At 44.5% G+C, this 20,619-nt stretch overlaps 1 protein-coding gene across 14 annotated transcripts in view; it reads left to right on the top strand.

The window, feature by feature from the left end:
- The first annotated feature begins 16,804 nt into the window (after nucleotides 1-16,804).
- Nucleotides 16,805-20,619, top strand: part of Gapvd1 (GTPase activating protein and VPS9 domains 1) — a 79,108-nt gene continuing 75,293 nt past the window's right edge. For 7 of the 14 annotated variants that reach the window (XR_003953694.1, XR_003953693.1, XR_003953692.1 and 4 more), the window contains exon 1: nucleotides 17,531-17,824. The gene's annotated coding sequence lies outside the window, so the exon portion shown is untranslated. Of the gene's footprint in view, nucleotides 17,113-17,505; nucleotides 17,825-20,619 lie in introns of those variants that run through there. The other 7 variants (NR_151469.1, NM_025709.3, NM_001356441.1 and 4 more) reach the window with 5 other exon arrangements.

Genomic DNA, 20,619 nt, shown 5'->3' with positions numbered 1-20,619 from the left:
GCGCGCCGTCGCCGACTCGCCTTATATACCCTCCCCACAGCCCCGTCGTGGAGGCCTCCGATTGGTGAAGTCGCTACTCGTTGGAGGCCGCTGATTGGTCCATGCCACCAAGCTGGCTGCTGCCGATTCGAAGCGGCCTCCTCCGCAACTCACGTCATTGCTACGCCCCCCGGGCTGACTCATTGGCTACTGGTCATTCTTAACGGCCACCAATGAGAGGCAGCATCCGCCCTGAGCGCTGGTCCTATTGGTTCAGCAGCTGCCTGTCCTTCGGGTGACCTCTCACCCCGAGACCGTTTCCGCCGGTAACCGTTCAGGTCCTCCCCTCACGCCAGGCCCCCGGGGACTGGAGTGGGGTCTGCGTGTCAGTTCCCTCGGGGTCTCCTTTTCTGTCTCTCACTCTGAAGAAGTACGCGGCCTTTCTCCTCCTCGATTCCCCGCGTCCTGAGCTGCCCGGCCTCAGCTGTGATCGCCCTCCCCAGCCTCCACACGTTCTCGGATGTCCCAGAGTCCAGGCCCTGTTACTCGCCCGGCCTGCACGTCTCGAGCTGGGGCCTGATCTGGATTCTGCCTCGCTGAGAATCCTGGTGCTTCTCAGCTAACCGTGTTTCTCCTTCACCCCAAGGCTAGCCGTATGTGTCTTTCCAGGCCTTTCGAATCTTCCCTTTGCCGGGGTTAAGTCCCAGGATTGGCCTGGCCAATTGTAACCTATTCCCTTTCTCCGCCGCGGAGATTCAGTACTATGGTCAAACGAGCACTTTCCACCATGAGATGTATCTTTTCTTCTCTCTCTCTCTCTCTCTCTCTCTCTCTCTCTCTCTCGTAGCGCCTTATTGTTCGCTAACCTGTTCTAGCATAGCATTTCCATTTATGACACTGGTTATTATTTATAAGTCCTTCCTCTTTCCCTCTTCCTTCTTGACACCACCCTATTCGACTCTTGGAATAGGGCTGATAATGCTAAAGACGTTTAGCAGACAAAAAAGTCTTGCTGATGCTTTACTCTTTTATAATAGTATGTTGGGGGACAAACAAAACAAGTTACTACTTGAGCTTATTATGTACTTCATTGTTTTGTTTTATGTATTTTGAGAGGCATTGTACACAGGCCCAAGCTGGTCTATAACTACTGATCCTCCTATGTGTTTTCCATGTGTCATTTATTCATATTCAAGTCTTGGTACATTTTTCCCATTTTCCAGAAGAGACCATTGAGACCAAGAGCGATTAAATAGCTAGAATGGTCGATTGATAAGTGCTGAGAATATAGTTAATAACCCGGTTGATTTTACTCCATAATTTATACTATTGATTCCCACCACCACCACCCTTTTTTGTTGTTTAAAGACAAATTTCATGCACCCCCAGTCTTCAAACTGTGTAGCAAATGACTTTGAACTTCTGTTTCTTCTATCTATACCTCCCAAGTGCTGAGAACTTCAGGCATAGGCATGTACTACCATGGGACTTGCATCTATGCATGCTACACAACTGACATCTGTCTCCAGGCCTGGAGCTCAACATGTCCACCAGGCTGGCCTTGAACTCTCAGGTCCACCATCTCTGCACCCCAAGTCCTTATAGACATGCTTATGAAGGCTACTTGGGCCATTTATTACAGGCAGGAAATGACTCCAGTATTCCTATTAAATGTATTCTGAGCTTCATAAGTACACTGTGCAAATACTACTAAAACATCACACGCACAGTCACTAAAATGTTGAGCCTATGAATCAGTGTTCAGGAATTTTTTTCCTTTCTCATTCCTCAAAGATTAGTGACTCAGTCAACTCCATCCTTGCTATAGAAGTTGCATCACACAGCTCTTTCAGTCAGGCTTGTAATACTGTCATAACATTGATCTTCCTTTGGGTTGCATCAGACTAGTATTAAGATAGAATCACTAAGCCCAATCTACTGGTGCACACCTTTAGTCTCAGCACGTAGGAGGCAGAAGCAGGGGATCTCTCTGAGTTAGAGGCCAGCCTGGTTAGTACAAAGACAGCCAAGGCTACATGTTGAGACCCTACCTCAAAGGGGGGAAAAATGGAAATCACTACTTGACCACATTACAACTTCATGTCATTTCAAGCTTGTCTGTATATATATTACAGCAGTCAGTTTACACTAAAATCAAATTTCAGTTTCATCCTGTCTCTCTTTTTTTTTAAAAAAGATTTATTTATTTATTTTATGTAAGTACACTGTAGGCTGTCTTCAGACACCCCAGAAGAGGGCATCAGATCTCATTACAGATGGTTGTGAGCCACCATGTGGTTGCTGGGATTTGAACTCAGGACCTTTGGAAGAGCAATCAGTGCTCATAACTACTAAACCATCTCTCCAGCCCTCATTCTGTCTCTTGATTAATGGAGGAAATGCTTACAACTAATTTTTCTAACATTTAGAAACTTGATGCCTAAGCCCAACCTAGTGTCACAGGCCTGTAGCCCCAGTATTCAAGAGTCTGAGGCAAGAGGATCACAAATTCTATGTGTAACTGAACTACAGAGTGAATTCAAGGTCAGCCTGGGAAATTTAGTGAAAACCTTGTTCAAAAGTAAAATACAGCTCTATTCTCAATCTCTAGTCTATGTCTGTCTCTGGCTCTCTCTTACACACACACACAGAGTATCTTACTAACTTAAGTTTGGGTTAGGTTCAGATGGGCTCTTGTAGACCAGGCTTACCTCTAGTACTCCACGTAGTTAAGGCTAGCCCTGAACTTTTTAATCTTCCTGCCGCACCCCCAAAATGCTAGGTTTGGAAGTATGTCACCAAGTTAGACTATCTGATCAACTTCTAGAGAGTTAAGTGTTTCAGTGGCTATAGTATCATTTTCTTTCTTCTTTTTTTGAGACTGGATATTGCTAGGTATGCATACTACATATTCCTTACTGGCCTGGAACTTTCTATATAGATGTAGCTGGTCTTGAACTCACAAAGAACCCCCTGCCTTTACCTTCCCAGCTGCTGAGATTAAATTCATGAGCCACCATATCTATCTCCTTTAAAATTCAAACCAAATTGAGCTAGAAAGATGTTCAGTGGTTCAATGGCTGTTCTTTCAGAGGACCCAGGTTTGATTCTAAGCACCCACATGGCATCTCAGAACCATCGGTAACTCCAGTTCCAGGGGATCCAATACCACCTTCTGGCTTCTGCAGGCACACATGTGATGCACAGATACACATGCAAGCAAATACTCATACACAAAATATTATTTTTAAAAATATATATATACACACACAATTTAATATTGAATTGACTATATATTAAATTGTGTGTGTGTGTGTATGTGCATAAATATTGAAACCAGGTGTGGTGGCACAGGCCATTAATCCCAAGATTCAGAAAACAAAGGCTAGCTTGGTCTTTTTAGATTGACTTCCAGGCTAGCCAGGCTACATAGTGAGATCCAATTTCAAAAATAAAGAAAATTCATCCTGACAGATGGCTCAGGGGCTAAGAGCACCGACTGCTCCTCCACAGGCCCTGAGTTCGATTCCCATCAACCACTTCTTGCCTGGCATGGTGGCACACGCCATTGATCTCAGCACATGGGAGGCTGAGGCAGGTGGATTTTTGAGTTCGAGGCCAGCCTGGTCTACTGAGTGAGTTCCAGGATAGCCAGGGCTATACAGAGAAATCCTGTCTCCAAAAAATAAAAAAAATAATAAAATTCAAGTATTTTATATATTCTGTAGCACATATTACAACATATTGTAAGGCACAATCATTGTGGCATTAAATAGGTAAGTACACAGGTAGAAGTTATTTGCTAAATGCTAAAGGCGTTAAAAATTAGCCACTAGGAACAGTGTATGCTCTTTCTTTACTGTTTTGTTTTGAAGACAGGTTACTCTATACAGCGCTGGCTGCCCAGGGATTTACTCTGTGGACCAGGCTAGCCTCGAACTCAGAGATCCACCTGCCTCTTCGTCCTGACTACTGAAACTAAAGGCATGTGCCACCACCATCTAGCTGCTGTTTTGATTTTGTTTTTGTTTTTGTTTTTTTGTTTTTCGAGACAGGGTTTCTCTGTGTAGCCCTGGCTGTCCTGGAACTCACTCTGTAGACCAGGCTAGCCTCGAACTCAGAAATCTGCCTGCCTCTGCCTCCCAAGTGCTGGGATTTAAGGCGTGCGCCACCACACCCGCCTTGCTGTTTTGATTTTTAAGACAGGAGCTCTCTATGTAGCTCTTGCTGTTTTGGAGCTCCCTATGTAAACTATGCAGGATTAAAACTCACAGAATCCTCCTGCTTCTGCCTCCATCCTGAGTGCCGAGATTGAAAGTGTTTGTCACCATGCTCAGCTTTCTTTTCATACGGAAGCATTTTCCCACCATGTTTTAAAACTTAGGAACTGGGCTGGAGAAATGGTACGAGCTGTTCTTAACCAAAGGACCCTGGCTCAATTCACAGGACTCATGTGGCAGTTCACAGATGTCTGTAATTCCAGTTCCAGGGGATTTGATGTGCTCCTACAGACATACATGCAGGCAGAATACCAGTGTACACACACACACACACACACACACACATACATTTAAGAATTGAAGGCCCAGGAAATACTGAAGTTTGCCCAAGGGATCACACCTGAGAAGTGGTGAACCCAGGTTTTGAGCCATGGAAATCTGATTTTGTTGTCATTGTTTAGTTTAGTTTTATTAACCATAAATTGTGTGTCCGTGTGTGTATGTCCACATGAGTGCAAGTACTCTTGGAGGCCAGAAGAGGGTGCTAGATTCTCTGGACCTGCATCACAGGCAGTTGTGGACCACCTAACCTAGTAATGAAGCTCAGGTTCTCTGGAGGAACAGTGTAGAATCACAACCACTGAGCCATCTCTCCAGCCCATTTGCTTTTTGAGACGGTCTCTCTGTGGTCCTGGCTGACCAAGGATGACCTTATACCCCTGATCTTTTGTATGCACCCCCTAAATTGCTGCTTGAGAGGTGGGAAAAGTTTGTTTGTTTTTTTTTTTAAGATTTATTTATCATATGTAAGTACACTGTAGCTGTCTTCAGACACTCCAGAAGAGGGCGTCAGATCTCATTATGGATGGATGGTTGTGAGCCACCATGTGGTTGCTGGGATTTGAACTTAAGACCTTTGGAAGAGCAGTCATCCCGCTGAGCCATCTCGCCAGCCCCAAGTTTTTTTTTTGGTTGTTGTTGTTTGTTTTTTTGTTTTTTCAAGACGGGGTTTCTCTGTATAGCCCTGGCTGTCCTGGAACTCACTCTAGACCAGGCTGGCCTCGAACTCAGAAATCCGCCTGCCTCTGCCTCCCGAGTGCTGGAATTAAAGGCATGCGCCACCATGCCCGGCTCCAAGTTTGGTTTTTTTAAGGTTTATTATTTTATGCAGGATGCTTTGCCTGCATGTATACTTGTGCACCACAGGTACCCATGGCAGCCAGAAGAGAACATCAGACCATTGTAAGCTGCCATGTGGATGCTTAAAATGGGACCTTCTTCAGAGTAGCACATGCCCCTAACCAGCCATCTCTCCAGCCTTGGAAAGTTAGATATTTAATCTGGAAGGTGTGGGTTATTATTTTTAACTTCAGGCTTAGAGAACAGAAAATAGCTGCATATTTTATAAATATTTTGATGATGAAGAAGACTTAACTAATAATTTAAAATAGCTCATTTCATCTGTGCTCCTATGAAGAGGAAAAGACATTTCAATTGGTAACAAAGCTGAGCTATATAGGACTCACTAGGCTTTGATATCGTTTAGGTCTTATTTGAATCTATGGATTTGCAGTTTGAGGGGCTGTTTCCCACTGGGCTCATCAGTCTAGCTGTCCTATGAACTTTTGGGAATTCTCTGATCTCTGCTGTCCATCTCATGGCTGGAAAGCTGGAATTATAGGTGCACGTTACTGTCTTACGTTTGCTGTTTCTTTTGGGGACCCAAACTCTGGCCCTCACACTTGCACAGCAGGTGCTTTTATGCACTGAGCAATCTCTCCAGCCCAGACTTTTTCTTTACTAGTAAGCCCAAATTAGATGTGCTACTTTAAAAGCATGCCTAAAAGTCTTTAACAAATTCAAAGCAGTGACTGACTAATTTTCACTGAAAGAAATCTTGAAAACTGACTCTTAAGGCAGGTGTGATATCTCCGAGTTGTTGTTGTTTTTTTTAAGATTTATTTTATGTATGTGAGTACATTGTCGCTGTCTTCATACACACCAGAAGAGAGCATCAGATCCCTTTACAGATGGTTGTGAGGCACCATGTGGTTGCCGGGAATTGAACTCAGGACCTCTGGAAAAGCAGTCAGTGCTCTTAACCTCAGAGCCATCTCTCCAGCCCTCAGAGCTTATTTACAGGCCTGATGCTTGTGGGGTATTCACCAGAGAAGACTTCTCAGGCATGTTTTTTTTGTTTTTGTTTTTTTTTCTTTTTTGGGGGGGAGTGGTTCAAGACAGGGTTTCTCTGTATAGCCCTGGCTATCCTGGAACTCACTTTGTAGACCAGACTGGCCTCGAACTCAGAAATCCACCTGTCTCTGCCTCCCGAGTGCTGGGATTAAAGGCTTAAAGGCGTGCGCCACCACGCCTGGCTCAGAATATGTTTTTGAATATAAAGTTCACCCTGAGAAAGATTTGATGCTACACTGAGGTCTTGAATACCCAGTGTAGTCACTGGATGGCTAATAAGGGCTTTCAATTGGCTTAAACCCATGTCTGAGGCCGGGTGTGGTGGCACACACCTTTAATTCCAGCACTCAGGAGGCAGAGGCAGGCGGATTTCTGAGTTTGAGGCCAGCCTGGTCTACAAAGTGAGTTCCAGGACAGCCAGGGCTATACAGAGAAACCCTGTCTCGAAAAAAACCAAAAACAGAAAAAACAAACAAAAAAAAACATATTCTGCGTTAGCATACTTCAGTCAACAAGAATAGTTAGCCAGAGGAGAATTACGGAAGCCGGAAAAAAAAAACAAGATTAGTACATTAGAGACTTTCCTAGAAGTATGGACTTTGATGGATTAGGTTTAGTGTTGAAGCTAGAGGGTGCTGTCCATGTGCTGAGTTTTACAGCATGAATGGTACTCGAGTCATGGAGACGATTGTGCTACGGTCTGACTGGGGGCCTGTTACTTGATAACCTAGTTTGATCCTTGAATCCCACAAGGTGGCAGGAAAGAACCAAGTCTTCTGACCCCAAGGCCTACACACACACACACACACACACACACACACACACACACACACACACACACGCACACACGCACACACGCACACATGCGCGTGCACACACACGCACACACACGCACACACATGCACACACACACACACATGCACACACACACACGCACACACACACACACGCACGCACATGCACACACACACACACACACACATGCACACACACACACACACACACGCACGCACGCACGCACGCACGCACGCACATGCACACACACACACACGCACACACACACACACGCACACACACACACACACACACACGCACACACACACACACGCACACACGCACATGCGCGTGCACATGCACACACACACACACACGCACATGCACATGCACACACACACGCACACACACACATGCACACACACACACATGCACACACACACACGCACACACACACGCACACACGCACATGCGCGTGCACATAAGCACATATACATACACAAACACATTAAATAAAACTGAGTCTCCCACAGTGCATGAATGAAAGAGTTTGATTAATATCTATGTCCTCTAGGGACTGGAGAGATGGTTCAGCAGTTAATAGCACTAACTAGTCTTCCAGTAGTACTTAGTTCAATTCCAGCAACCACATGGTAGCTATCTGTACTATTTATAATGGGATCCGATGCCCTCTTCTGGTGTGTTTGAAGACAGGGAGAATGTACTCACATACATAAAATAAATCTTAGTGTTTTACTGCTATGAACAGACACCATGACCAAGGCAACTCTTATAAGGACATTTAATTGGGCCTGGCTTACAGATTCAGAGGTTCATTCAATTATCATCTAGGCTGGAGCATGGCAGGATCCAGGCAGGTATGGTGCAGGAGGAGTCAAGAGTTCAACATCTTGTTCAGAAGGCAAACAGGAGAAGACTGGCTTCCTTAAAGCAGGTGTCTTAAAACCCATGCCCACAGTGACACACTTCCTCCAACAAGGCTATATACCCACTCCAACAAGGCCACACCTCCAAATAGTGGGACTCCCTGGGCCAAGCATATTCAAACCATCAAAGATAATGAAGTCAGGGCCAGCATAGACCCCACATATGAGAAATATAAGCCAGGCCTGGAAGCTATTGCTGCAACTGCAGGAGCTTGAGGCAGAAGAATTACCACAAAGTCAGGTCAGCATGGGTTACATAGTGACATAGGGCAGCCCTGAGCTAATGAATGAGACCTTGCGATGAGCAAGAAAGAAACAAGAAAACAGGTTTCTCAGCATGAAAGCCACCTGCCACCAACTCTGACCACCTGAGTTTCTTTGTGTTCCCATAAAGAAATGTGGGGTGGTGTGATACGGAGGGAGGCAAGGGAGGTGATTCTTTCCTTAGCCCTTGAGATAAGATTTGTCCAGTTTCTGTATCTGCGTACATACTCAAGGCTGGCTGGCTTACAGACTTTCAGGTGATGCTCCTGCCTCCAACACACACTTCACTGGAGGAGTCCTAGGATTGTCAGCACAAGGCACTGCAGCTGACCTTTACATGGGTTTTACAGATCAAATTCGGAGTGAAGCTTGTGTGTGCAACCAATGTTTTGGTCTGCCAAACTAACTGGCCCCATTATTGTAGATTCTTTCGTCGCTTATGGTGTTTTTTGTTTGTTTTGTTTGTTTTTTCTTGTCTCAACCCTAGGGTTTGAATTTAGGGCCTCCAGAATACCGCTGCTTTATATCTCCTGCCATCTTTCTTACTTATGTCTTACTGTGTAACTCTGGCTGGCCTGGCACTTGCTGTGTAGACCAGAATGGCCTCAAACCTGTCTCTGCCTCCTGAGTGCAAAGAGTGAGTCACCACATCCTGCCAGTGAGGTCATTCTTTATGTACCAATGAGGAAAGATGCCCAAGATACAGTGTTCAATGAAAGAGTTGTAGAACATAGAATAGGATGTAGAATGTGATCTTATTTTTACTAAACACACACACACACACACACACACACACACACACACACACGTTTCCAGACTGAGAAGGGTTGCTTTTTCTGTGTAGAACTAGGAAGAAATGAAGACTCCCCCCTCCCCCCTTTTGGCTTTATCTTTATAACTATTGAATGGAATAAAGTTATTGCCATCCCTGTTTTATGGTTAAAATAGGCAAAATGATATCTTAGGTAAATCTCTTATTTTTTCTTTGGCATCTTTCACTTCATAATCTTTATTTCTTTTCTTTTCTTTTTGTTTTTTTCTTTTCAATTTTTGAAACAGGATTTCTCTGTGTAGCCCTGGCTTTCCTGTAGCTTGCTCTGTTGACCAGGCTGGTCTTGAACTTAAAGATCCAACAGCCTCTCCCCACCAAATGCTGGGACTAAAGGTATGTGTCACCACCCCCTGAATTTAAAAACAAACCAAAACAAACCAAAACAAACTTTCTTTCTAGATAGGGCCTTGTTTTTCTTTCTAGGATAATTTTCAGTAGGAACTTGGTAGTCTCTGATATACGGAATCTAACATAGGGTCAGAGAGGTGGCTTAAAAGATAAAGTGTCTTATCTTCAAGCCATATGACCTGAGTTTGATCCCCAGAACCCATATGGTGGAAGGACAGAACTGACTTACACTAGCTGTCCCTTGACCTGCACACACAGACACACACACACACACACACACACACACACACACACACACTCATTCCTTCCCACTCTCACACACACATAAATATAAAAAAGAAAACAAAAAGCCACCACGGGGCTCGAGAGATGGCTCAAGGGAATCTTGCTCTTCCACAAGACCCAATTTTGGTTTCTAACATCCAGTCTGGCAGCTTCTGACCACCTATTACTTCAGTTCTATGGGGTCTAGTCAATACCTCTGGCTCCTTAACTACCTGTACATGTGCTTAGATGAATACACACACACACACACACACACACACACACACACACACACACACACATACACACAATTAAATACAACAAAAATAAATCTTTTCAAAAGGCAAACACAGTTGGGTGATGTCTGCGGTTCATGTCTTTAATTCCAGCACTCAGGAGGCAGAGGCAGGGGAATCTCTGAGTTTGAGGCCAGCCTGATGTATAAACGAATTCCAGAACTACACACAGAGAAACCCTGTTTCTAAAAGCAAAACATAAAAGCAAAAACCAGACCAAAACAAAAAGCCAAACCCTTATTTATTTCTAGGTCTCCAATCAGGTTCTAGGTAAACAAGGGTCAGTGGTGTGGGGTGCTCTGACTTCTGGGACTAATTAATGATTTTTTTTTCCCAGACAGGGTTTTTCTGTGTAGCCCTGGCTGTCCTGGAACTCACTCTGTAGACCAGGCTGGCCTCGAACTCAGAAATCCTCCTGCCTCTGCCTCCCAAGTGCTGGGATTAAAGGGGTGTACCACCACGCCCGGCTAATTAATGATTTTAAACAAGTCAGGCTGGGTGTGTGACTTTCAGCAGCAGATAGAGCTTGCACAGCATGCGTGAGGCTCCCGCTTGGTTCCCTGGGTACAATCCCCAGCACTGTAAAGAAACAAGTCTGGTGATCCAAGTTCTTTTTTTTGTTTGTTTGTTTTGTTTATTTTTTATTTTTTATTTATTTAATTTTTTTAATTACATATTTTCCTCAATTGCATTTCCAATGCTATCCCAAAAGTCCCCCATACCCTCTGTCTTAGTCAGGGTTTCTATTCCTGCACAAACATCATGACCAAGAAGCAAGTTGGGGAGGAAAGGGTTTATTCGGCTTACACTTCCATGCTGCTGTTCATCACCAAAGGAAGTCAGGACTGGAACTCAAGCAGGTCAGGGAGCAGGAGCTGATGCAGAGGCCATGGAGGGATGTTCTTTACTGGCTTGCCTCACCTGGCTTGCTCAGCCTGCTTTCTTATAGAACCAAGACTACCAGCCCAGAGATGGTCCCACCCACAAGGGGCCTTTCCCCCTTGATCACTAATTGAGAAAATGCCTTACAATTGCATCTCATGGAGGCATTTCCTCAACTGAAGCTCCTTTCTCTGTGATAACTCCAGCTGTGTCAAGTTGACACAAAACTAGCCAGTACAATTGACCCCTTGTCAACTTGACACACAAAAACATCACTAGTAAGCCTCAACCCTTACAATCTTACTCATCCCCATTCTAAATAACTTTAAAAGTCCCACAGTCTTTACATATTCTTAAATTTTCAATCTCTTTAAAATATCCATCTCTTTTAAAATTCAAAGTCTTTTTACAATTAAAAGTCTCTTAACTGTGGGCTCCACTAAAACAGTTTCTTCCTTCAAGAGGGAAAATATCAGGGCACAGTCACAATCAAAAGCAAAAGTCAATCTCCAACTGTCCAATGTCTGGGATCCAACTCACAATCTTCTGGGCTCCTCCAAGGGCTTGGGTCACTTCTCCAGCCAGGCCCTTTGTAGCACACGCGTCATCCTCTAGGCTCCAGATGCCTGTACTCCACTGCTGCTGCTGTTCTTGGTGGTCATCTCATGGTACTGGCATCTCCAAAACACTGCATGACCCCTTCAGTCCTGGGCCATCAATTGCAAATGAGGCTGGACTTTCACCAATGGCCTTCCATGGCCTCTCACAGTGCCAAGCCTCAGCTGTTCTGCTCAACTCCTTCATGCCTTCAAAACCAGTACCACCTGGGTGACTCTTACACATTACCAAGTCCAGCCACAGCACAAGGTACAACTTTGGCTATATCTGGAACACAGCCACTGTGCTCTCAGAAAACACTTCCCAGAAGATGTCACCTCAATGATGCTGGTCTCTTCTTAATCACCGCTAATTTCTTAGCTCCAGCTAACCAGCATCAATAGTCCCAGTAATGCAAAGCTTTTGCTTCAGTAGTTCTGGTATCTTGTTAATCACAGCTGATTCTTCAGCCCCAGCTAACCAGAACTACAGAATCTTCACAATCAAAACAGCAATGGCCCTGAAAAGAGTCTTTAATTTTCCCTCTGAAATTTCACAAGCCAGGCCTCCATCTTCTGCACTGTTCTCAACATTATCTTCCAAGCTCCTACACAACATCCCACAGAGCTCTTAACAACAAATGGATCTTCAAGACCAAAGTTCCAAAGTCCTTCCACAGACCTCCCCAAAACATGGTCAGGTTGTCACAGGAATACCCCACTCTGCTGGTACCAATTTGTCTTAGTCAGGGTTTCTATTCCTGCACAAACATCATGACCAAGAAGCAAGTTGGGGAGGAAAGGGTTTATTCGGCTTACACTTCCATGCTGCTGTTCATCACCAAAGGAAGTCAGGACTGGAACTCAAGCAGGTCAGGGAGCAGGAGCTGATGCAGAGGCCATGGAGGGATGTTCTTTACTGGCTTGCCTCACCTGGCTTGCTCAGCCTGCTTTCTTATAGAACCAAGACTACCAGCCCAGAGATGGTCCCACCCACAAGGGGCCTTTCCCCCTTGATCACTAATTGAGAAAATGCCTTACAATTGCATCTCATGGAGGCATTTCCTCAACTGAAGCTCCTTTCTCTGTGATAACTCCAGCTGTGTCAAGTTGACACAAAACTAGCCAGTACACCCTCCCCCCCACTTCCCTACCCCCTCATTCCCATTTCTTTTGGCCCTGGTGTTCCCCTGTACTGGGGCATATACAGTTTGCGTGTCCAATGGGCCTCTCTTTGCAGTGATAGCCGACTAGGCCATCTTTTGATACATATGCAGCTAGAGTCAAGAGCTCCGGGGTACTGGTTAGTTCAAATGTTGTTCCACCTATAGGGTTGCAGATCCCTTTAGCTCCTTGGGTGCTTTCTCTAGCTCCTCCATTGGGAGCCCTGTGATCCATCCAATAGCTGACTGTGAGCATCCACTTCTGTGTTTGCTAGGCCCCGGCATAGTCTCACAAGAGACAGATACATCTGGGTCCTTTCGATAAAATCTTTCTAGTGTATGCAATGGTGTCAGCGTTTGGAAGCTGATTATGGGGTGGATCCCTGGGTATGGCAATCTCTACATGGTCCATTCTTTCGTCTCAGCTCCAAACTTTGTCTCTGTAACTCCTTCCATGGGTGTTTTGTTCCCAATTCTAAGAAGGGGCATAGTGTCCACACTTCAGTCTTCATTCTTCTTGAGTTTCATGTGTTTAGCAAATTGTATCTTATATCTTGGGTATCCTAGGTTTTGGGCTAATATCCCCTTATCAGTGAGTACATATTGTGTGAGTTCCTTTGTGAATGTGTTACCTCACTCAGGATGATGCCCTCCAGGTCCATCCATTTGGCTAGGAATTTCATAAATTAATTCTTTTTAATAGCTGAGTAGTACTCCATTCTGTAGATGTACCACATTTTCTGTATCCATTCCTCTGTTGAGGGGCATCTGGGTTCTTTCCAGCTTCTGGCTATTATAAATAAGGCTGTTATGAACATAGTGGAGCATGTGTCCTTCTTACCGGTTGGGACATCTTCTGGATATATGCCCAGGAATGATCCAAGTTCTAATCCCAGGTACTACCTGGTAGAAGGGGAAGACAAATTCCTACAGGTTGTCCTCTGACCTCCATAAGTGACAAATAAATAAGTAAAAAATGAGTTTTTATTTTATTTTTAAAATTTATTTATTTATTTTTGTTTTTTGAGACGGGGTTTCTCTGTGTAGCCCTGGCTGTCCTGGAACTCACTCTGTAGACCAGGCTGACCTCAAACTCAGAAATCCATCTGTCTCTGCCTCCCAAGTGCTGGAATTAAAGGCATGTGCTACCACCGCCCGGCTAAATGAGTTTTTAAAAAAATCTTTTTGAGAGAAGTTCTATTATGCAACTCTGGCTGTTCTGGAACTCTCTGTGTAGACCAGGCTGGCTTCAAACTCACAGAGATCCGCCTGCCTCTGCCTCCGGAGTGCCACCAAGCTAAGTGGCTGCAGCTGCTGCTTTATCATCATCTCCTTTCTCCTCCTCCTTCTCCTCCTCCTCCTCATTTTTTAGACTTATTTATTTATTTTATGTATGTGATACACTGTAGCTGTCTTCATACACACCAGAAGAGGGCATCAGATTCCATTACAGATGGTTGTGAGCCACCATGTGGTTGCTGGGAATTGAACTCAGGACCTCTGGAAGAACAGCCACTGTTCTTAGGTGCTGAATCATCTCTCCTGTCCTCCTCCTCTTCCTCTCCCTCCTTCTCCTCCTCCTTCTCCTCCTTCTCTCCTTCTCCTCCTTCTCTCCTTCTGGCTGGCCTGGAACTTGTTATGTAGACTAGGCTGGCCTTGAATTTACAAAGTTACTGCTTTAAATTTTTTTTTTTTTTGTAGTTTAACACATCTAATCAATAATGAAGTTTGGCAGATCACCCAATTTTTGTTTGTTTTGTTTTATCTTGCTTCTCTCAGACTGGTTAGATGTCCAAGAAAAGAAAGCAATCATTTCAAAAGTTTGAAGTCTGAGTTTGTCACTGGTGTGTGCTTTTGAAGCAGAGAGCTTTAATGAGCAGCACAGAATTGGGAGTCAGAACAGCTTACCTTTCATGAAGATCCAATAGGAATTGGCACTGCTGTGGTCAGTTGAGACAAGGTCTTGCTCTCCAGGCTAGGCTGGCGTCAAATTGTGATTCTCCTGTCTCAGCCTCCTAAACACTGACATTACCTGTATGTACCACCATGCCTAGCACGATTCAGTAAGAATTTGTGACTGTGCACAAATAATTGATATGCCTGTATAGTGTGGTTGGTGGAGTTGTGTATCAGAAAAAAAAATGCCTTTGGATAGAATTCATTGTTTTTATTTATTCATTCTTGAAACAGAGTCTCAGATACCCTATGCTTGCTTCAAACTCTCCATTTTCCTCTTTCCATGTTCCAAATGCTGCCATTACAGGTGTAAACCACCACACCCAAACAATAGTAAGGAAAAAATTATCACCATGACAAATTCTAGAAAGAGCATAGTTGCTCTCCCTACAGAGCAGCACTATTTGCTAAATTCTGATAATTTTTTTTCCCAAATTTATTTATTTTGACCATATATTTTGCTTTCCCACATGTAAAGTGTGTTGAGTGTAATAGCTACTTCACAGCCTACTATAACAAGAGTCATTGTGGTAGTGATTTGGGTTTCTGGTAAGAATGTTACATTCTTTGGGAATGCTGAATGGGAAGATTAAAAGCTGTCTGTCTAGGTCAGGCACTCCATCTGTAGGTGACAGACAGAACAGGGCTCAGGCCAGTGAACCGAACATTCCTGTTCTCGTTGTACTTACAATGCACAATCTACTTACTTCATAACTCTTAGCTTCTTTAGAACCCTTCCCTTTCTTTTTATTTATGTATATTCATTTATGTATTTACACATTTATACATTCACACAATTTATTTGTGTGTTTGTTTGTTTGTTTATGGGGGGCAAGTTTTTGCCACAGTGGTGGTCAGAAAATATTGCAGGAGTCATTTATCCTTCCTCCCCTATGTGGGGTGTTTGGTGTCAAACTCTGGTGGTTCGGTTTGGTGGCAAATGCCTTTACTTGAAGGTTTCCTTTTGTGTCTTTGAAAGCCTTTCTTCAAGCTGGGCAGTGGTGGCACAAGCCTTTAATCCCAGCACTTGGGAGGCAGAGGCAGGTGGATTTTGTGCTCTGGAGCTCTGGAGCCTTTGAACACAATCTTCTGTTCAAGGGGGTTTTCCCTTATGCAGTCTACAAATTTTATATCCTCCCCCTCTCTTTTTCTGGATTTTTTTTCTTTTTCTTTTTCTTTTTCTTTTCCTTTTTTTTTTTTTTTTTTTTTTTAAACAAGATTTCTCTGTGTAGCACTGTCCTGGAACTTGCTCTGTAGACTAGGCTAGCCTTGAGATCTGCCTGCCTGTTTTTGCCTCCGCCTGCCTGTTTTTGCCTCTTGAGTGCTGGGATCCTGACTCATCTACCTTGGAATCTAGTCACAGCCAAATCTCTTTTCCTTTCTTTCTTTTCTTCTTTGGCCTTTTGAGACAGGGGCTCTGTATAATCCTGGTTATCCTGGAACTCTGAGATTGGTCTGATTTTGCCTTCCAACTGCTGGGATTAAAGTCATGGGCCACAAAACTCAGCCTAGGTCTTGATTTCTTAATTCAATATGGTCTCTTTCTCTGGAATCTCATAACACTTTGTAATTCTTCATAGCACTTTGTAATTTAGTTTATTGTTACAAAACTCAATCTATGGGAGATACTCTCCACTTTATATTGTAAATTGTATCCACTTGCTTTTTCATCTGGTTGGTGCTTTGTACAATGTAACAGACCCGACTGATAATCTTTAATTGAACTCTGTTGAATGGCAACATGGTACCAAAGACATTTTACTTGATACCCACAATGCTATTGTAACAAAGTAGCAAATAGGAAGCAAATTGTGACAAAAGAATTTCCTTTTGAGGCAGGGTCTCAAAGGATAGCTCCCGCTGGTCTAGACATCCTGTGTAGCTCAGGCTGGTTTAAACTTTTGTCTAATTCTGAGACATTTGCTTCAGCCTCCCAAAGGTTTTAGATTACAGGTGAGAGCTACCATGCTAGTTCAATTCTGATGATTTTTAAAGGAGGTGTATGGAAGACGGGTGGAAAGCTGTCTGGGATCTGATTTATGTTTGAATAGTTGGGAAGATGAGTTTTCACTTCCCCCTCCCCCCACCTTGGGGGCGGAGCATGAGACTCGTGGTGTTGCAGGATATATTCATTGTCTTCAATATTTTAAAGGGCTGTCAAGTGGGAACCAATTCTCCTTGCTTCCAGGCAGAATAACTACCTGCAAAGGGAGGAAAGACAAGGGAAGCAGATTTCAGCTCAGCAGAAGGCAGAACTTTCTAACATTTAGAGCTGTGCAACAGAGAGGAGCAGGCTGTACTCCTGAGAGGTAGTGAGCTGATACTGGAACATCCGAAACAGAAGTGAGACGTGGAGGCCATTCCTGCTTGGGTGGGAGCTGCACCGATGACCTTTAAGGTATGTTCTAGCTCTAAGGTTTCTGGGACTGTTCACTTCTGCTAACTTGACGCGTCCTTTCATTTTTTTTTTTTTTTTGAAAAAACAAAACCGACCTAAGCCTATTTAATGTAACACAGTTTACAGTTTATTTAATGTAATGTTATTTTTAAATAACACAGTTACAATAAAAATCGACAAAACGAGAAGTGGGAAATTATATTTATAAGTTAAAAATGAAGATACCGTCCAATTGGCATAGCTTTTAAGTGAAAGGGGAAGAGCGAGAGAGAGAGAGAGAGAGAGAGAGAGAGAGAGAGAGAGAGAGAGAGGAGAGAGAGAGAGAGAGAGAGAGAGAGAGAGAGAGAGAGAGGCTGGCTATTGGATGATGTTCCGAGCAAGAGAGGAGTGTCATTTTTCTTCCACCCGTCTTCTCTAGCACCAGGTACACGGAGACGTGAGGGCGGAGGATCGGCGTACAGGTCCTGGCAAGGCGGTTCGCGACCGGGAGCGGAAGGGCGGCCGTGGTCCGGACCACCGATCCCAGGGGCCCCCGCGGCGCCGCGCACGCGCACTGCTGAGGGGGCAGCGCCGCCGCAGGAGGCAGGGAAACCGACTGGCGATCTGTGGCGGCGGCTGGGCGGCGGTGGCAGTTCGCAGCGAGGGCGACGGCTCCGAGGCCGAGAGGCAGTCCAGCGAGGACCTGGGCGCCGTCCTCCGCATGACCTCACCGGTGAGTGCGCGTCCCCGGCCGGTCCGCACCGCGTGCCCCGCCGTCTGGCCTAGCACCGCAGCCCGCGCCTGACGGCCGCCCCGCCCCGGGCCCCGGGCCTGCCCCGTGCCCGGCGTCGCTCGGGTGGGAAGCCGCGCGGCCGGGCCCCGCGAGAGGGGTGGCGGCGTGCGGGTTCCGGCAGCCTGCCTGAGGCGGCGGGGACACAGGGCGCATGGGGGGGATGGGGTGGGAGCGCGACGGGGCGGGAAGGGGCGCAGTAGCGCGGGTCGCCTCTGTGGGCGTCCGGGGCAGGTGGGCAGCCGAGCCCGGGAGGCCAGGAGCGGACCGAATGGCTTGGGAGCGCCGCCAGGGACGCGCCGGACGCTCCGGGCTGGGGACGCCGTGCACCCGCAAACGCGCGCCGGGCTTGGCGTCTGTGCACTTGCTGCTGGTGGTCTTGAAGTGTCCGTTCTGTCCATCTCTCTTCTTTCAATTGTCGACTTTTATTGACGGACAGAATTGTCACGGGTGCTGCCTGGATAGACCTCAGAAACGAGCGGGATCCAAGGCATAATTCTAAATAAAGTGAAATAAGGTGAGGAGTCAGATAAGCGGTAGGAACGACGAGGACTCTGGTTTTTTTAACGTTAAGACTCAATTAAATTAAACTTAATAAAATGAAAATTTTGAGTTTGAGCAAAAAGGATGAGGTCTGGGAACTAGAGCTTCCAACTCGTGGTTCCTCGGTGCATTGAATGTAGATAGAATGTCTTTAGTGAGAATGAAGGTAAAATTACACCTTTATTTACAAACCAGTAATTGAAACTGTTGCCTTTAGTTATAAAAACAAGTACCAAACCACAGTAGTATTAGCAATCCCTGTGAGTTTGTCACCAATAGAATTTACAGATATTTTTGTGTTATGTTTACAGTTGGAGCATTCTCAAAATATCATGTTTGTTGATGGATTTCTTTGAGTCTGTGAGTTTCTGCTATATCTTATCTTATGTAATAAGATGTAGCTATACATACATGTCAGTTTTACATTTCATAATATGTCAGTATAATTGGTTTCCTTTGTACTGATAGGAGTTTTGCTTTTTTTTTTTGGGTGGGGGGGTTGAGACAGGGTTTCTCTGTATAGCCCTGGCTGTCCTGGAACTCACTTTGTAGACTAGGCTGCACTCGAACTCAGAATCTGCCTGCCTCTGCCTCCCGAATGCTGGGATTAAAGGCGTGCACCACCACACCGGGCAGAGTTTTGCTTTTAAAAGCATTTTGAGAAGGGAACCTTAAACTTCCCCAGACTATCCATGGCACAGAATGATTAAGAATTCCTGAAATAAAGATAAACTTTGAAGGGGACTTAACAGTACCCAAATTTTGTCATTCAGTAAGAAAAAAGAGAGGGGAAAAAAAGAAAAAAGAAAAGCAGACAGAATGAGATACATGCAAAAGATTTTTAAAATATTTTTTATTGGATATTTTCTTTATTTACATTTCAAATGTTATCCCCTTTCCTAGATTCCCTTCTGAAAATCCCCTATCTCCTCCCCGCTTCCCTGCAAGAGAATTTTATAATCAAGGACTCAATAGCCCTGTTCACCTAAAACTGGGTATGTACACCAGGTTGGCTTCAAATGTGCTGTGTGGTCCTTCTACCTTTGTCTTCCAAGTGCTGGGGATATAGGTGTAAGCCACCACTCCTGCCCTTTAAAATATATATATATATGTGAATGATACCAGTGTAGTTTTGAAAGATAGACCAGACCGTAGATATTTCATCCAGTGTACTGGGGAATCAGCTCAACACTGTAGGAAGAAGAGGAAATGAGTGTTGTGATTTTTGTGCTGAGGCATCACACACTTTCAAGCCCCTGAAGCTTGTGAAAAGAAATTTTTGTATTTGCTAATTTTTTTTCCTCTTACCTTCTTTTGTATGTGTGTTGTATGGGTATATAAATGTTCATGTGTTTACATGTGTGTGCATGTGTTTCTGGAAGCCAGAGTTTCATGTTGAATGTCTTCCTGTCTCTCTACCGTAGTATTTGAGACAAGATCTCCTACTGGCTTGTCAGCAAGCCCGGAGTTCCCACTGTCTTTGATTCCCAGTCCAGGGATCACAGACACTGGCTACAGTAGTGGCTTTTTACATAGGAGTTGGGAATCTGAACTCAGGTCCTCCCTCCTGCTTGAGTGGGAAGCGATCCACCAACTGAACCATTTTCCCAGTCCTCCGCCGCCTCCTTTGGAACCTATGGCTTTGCACATGCTGTAAAATAGCAGGCAAGCACACTAGGAGTTGTGCTGCCAGTGCTTTTCTTAAAAATCATAAAGGTGATAAAGCTTTTAAATAGGAAGAGGTCCTTATTTATTTATTTTTTCCTAAGTGAAAAGTATCAGGCTCCACTATAATATGTCTTCAGTTGTTATTTTTTCATATATGAAAAAAACCCATACAATTTATACAGAGTCAGGAAGCTGGTAAATTGTTTACTTTAAATTCTCTTTCAAGTTCTTCAGGTTCTGGCACTCTCAGGGTGGTACCTGCTCAGGGCCATGGGCATTCTGGACAGGTGTACTATTACTGAGCTGTCTTTTCATACAGCTCTGTAGGGTGTTTTTTTTTTTTTTTAATTTAAAAAAAATTTTTTTTTTTTTTTCATTTTGAGATAGGGTCTCACAAAGTTGCCAAGGGTAGTCTGGAACTCGCTGTGTCATCCAAATAGCTCTCAGTGGCAAATCTTTGTCCCTTACTCCTTTGTTTTCTTTATGCCATGTATCCATATGCTGTTATTTATATATTTATTGAAAAT

The sequence above is a fragment of the Mus musculus genome, chromosome 2 (genome assembly GCF_000001635.26).
Source record: "Mus musculus strain C57BL/6J chromosome 2, GRCm38.p6 C57BL/6J".
NCBI lineage: Eukaryota > Metazoa > Chordata > Mammalia > Rodentia > Muridae > Mus > Mus musculus.
This window is presented reverse-complemented; position numbering and strand designations above follow the sequence as displayed.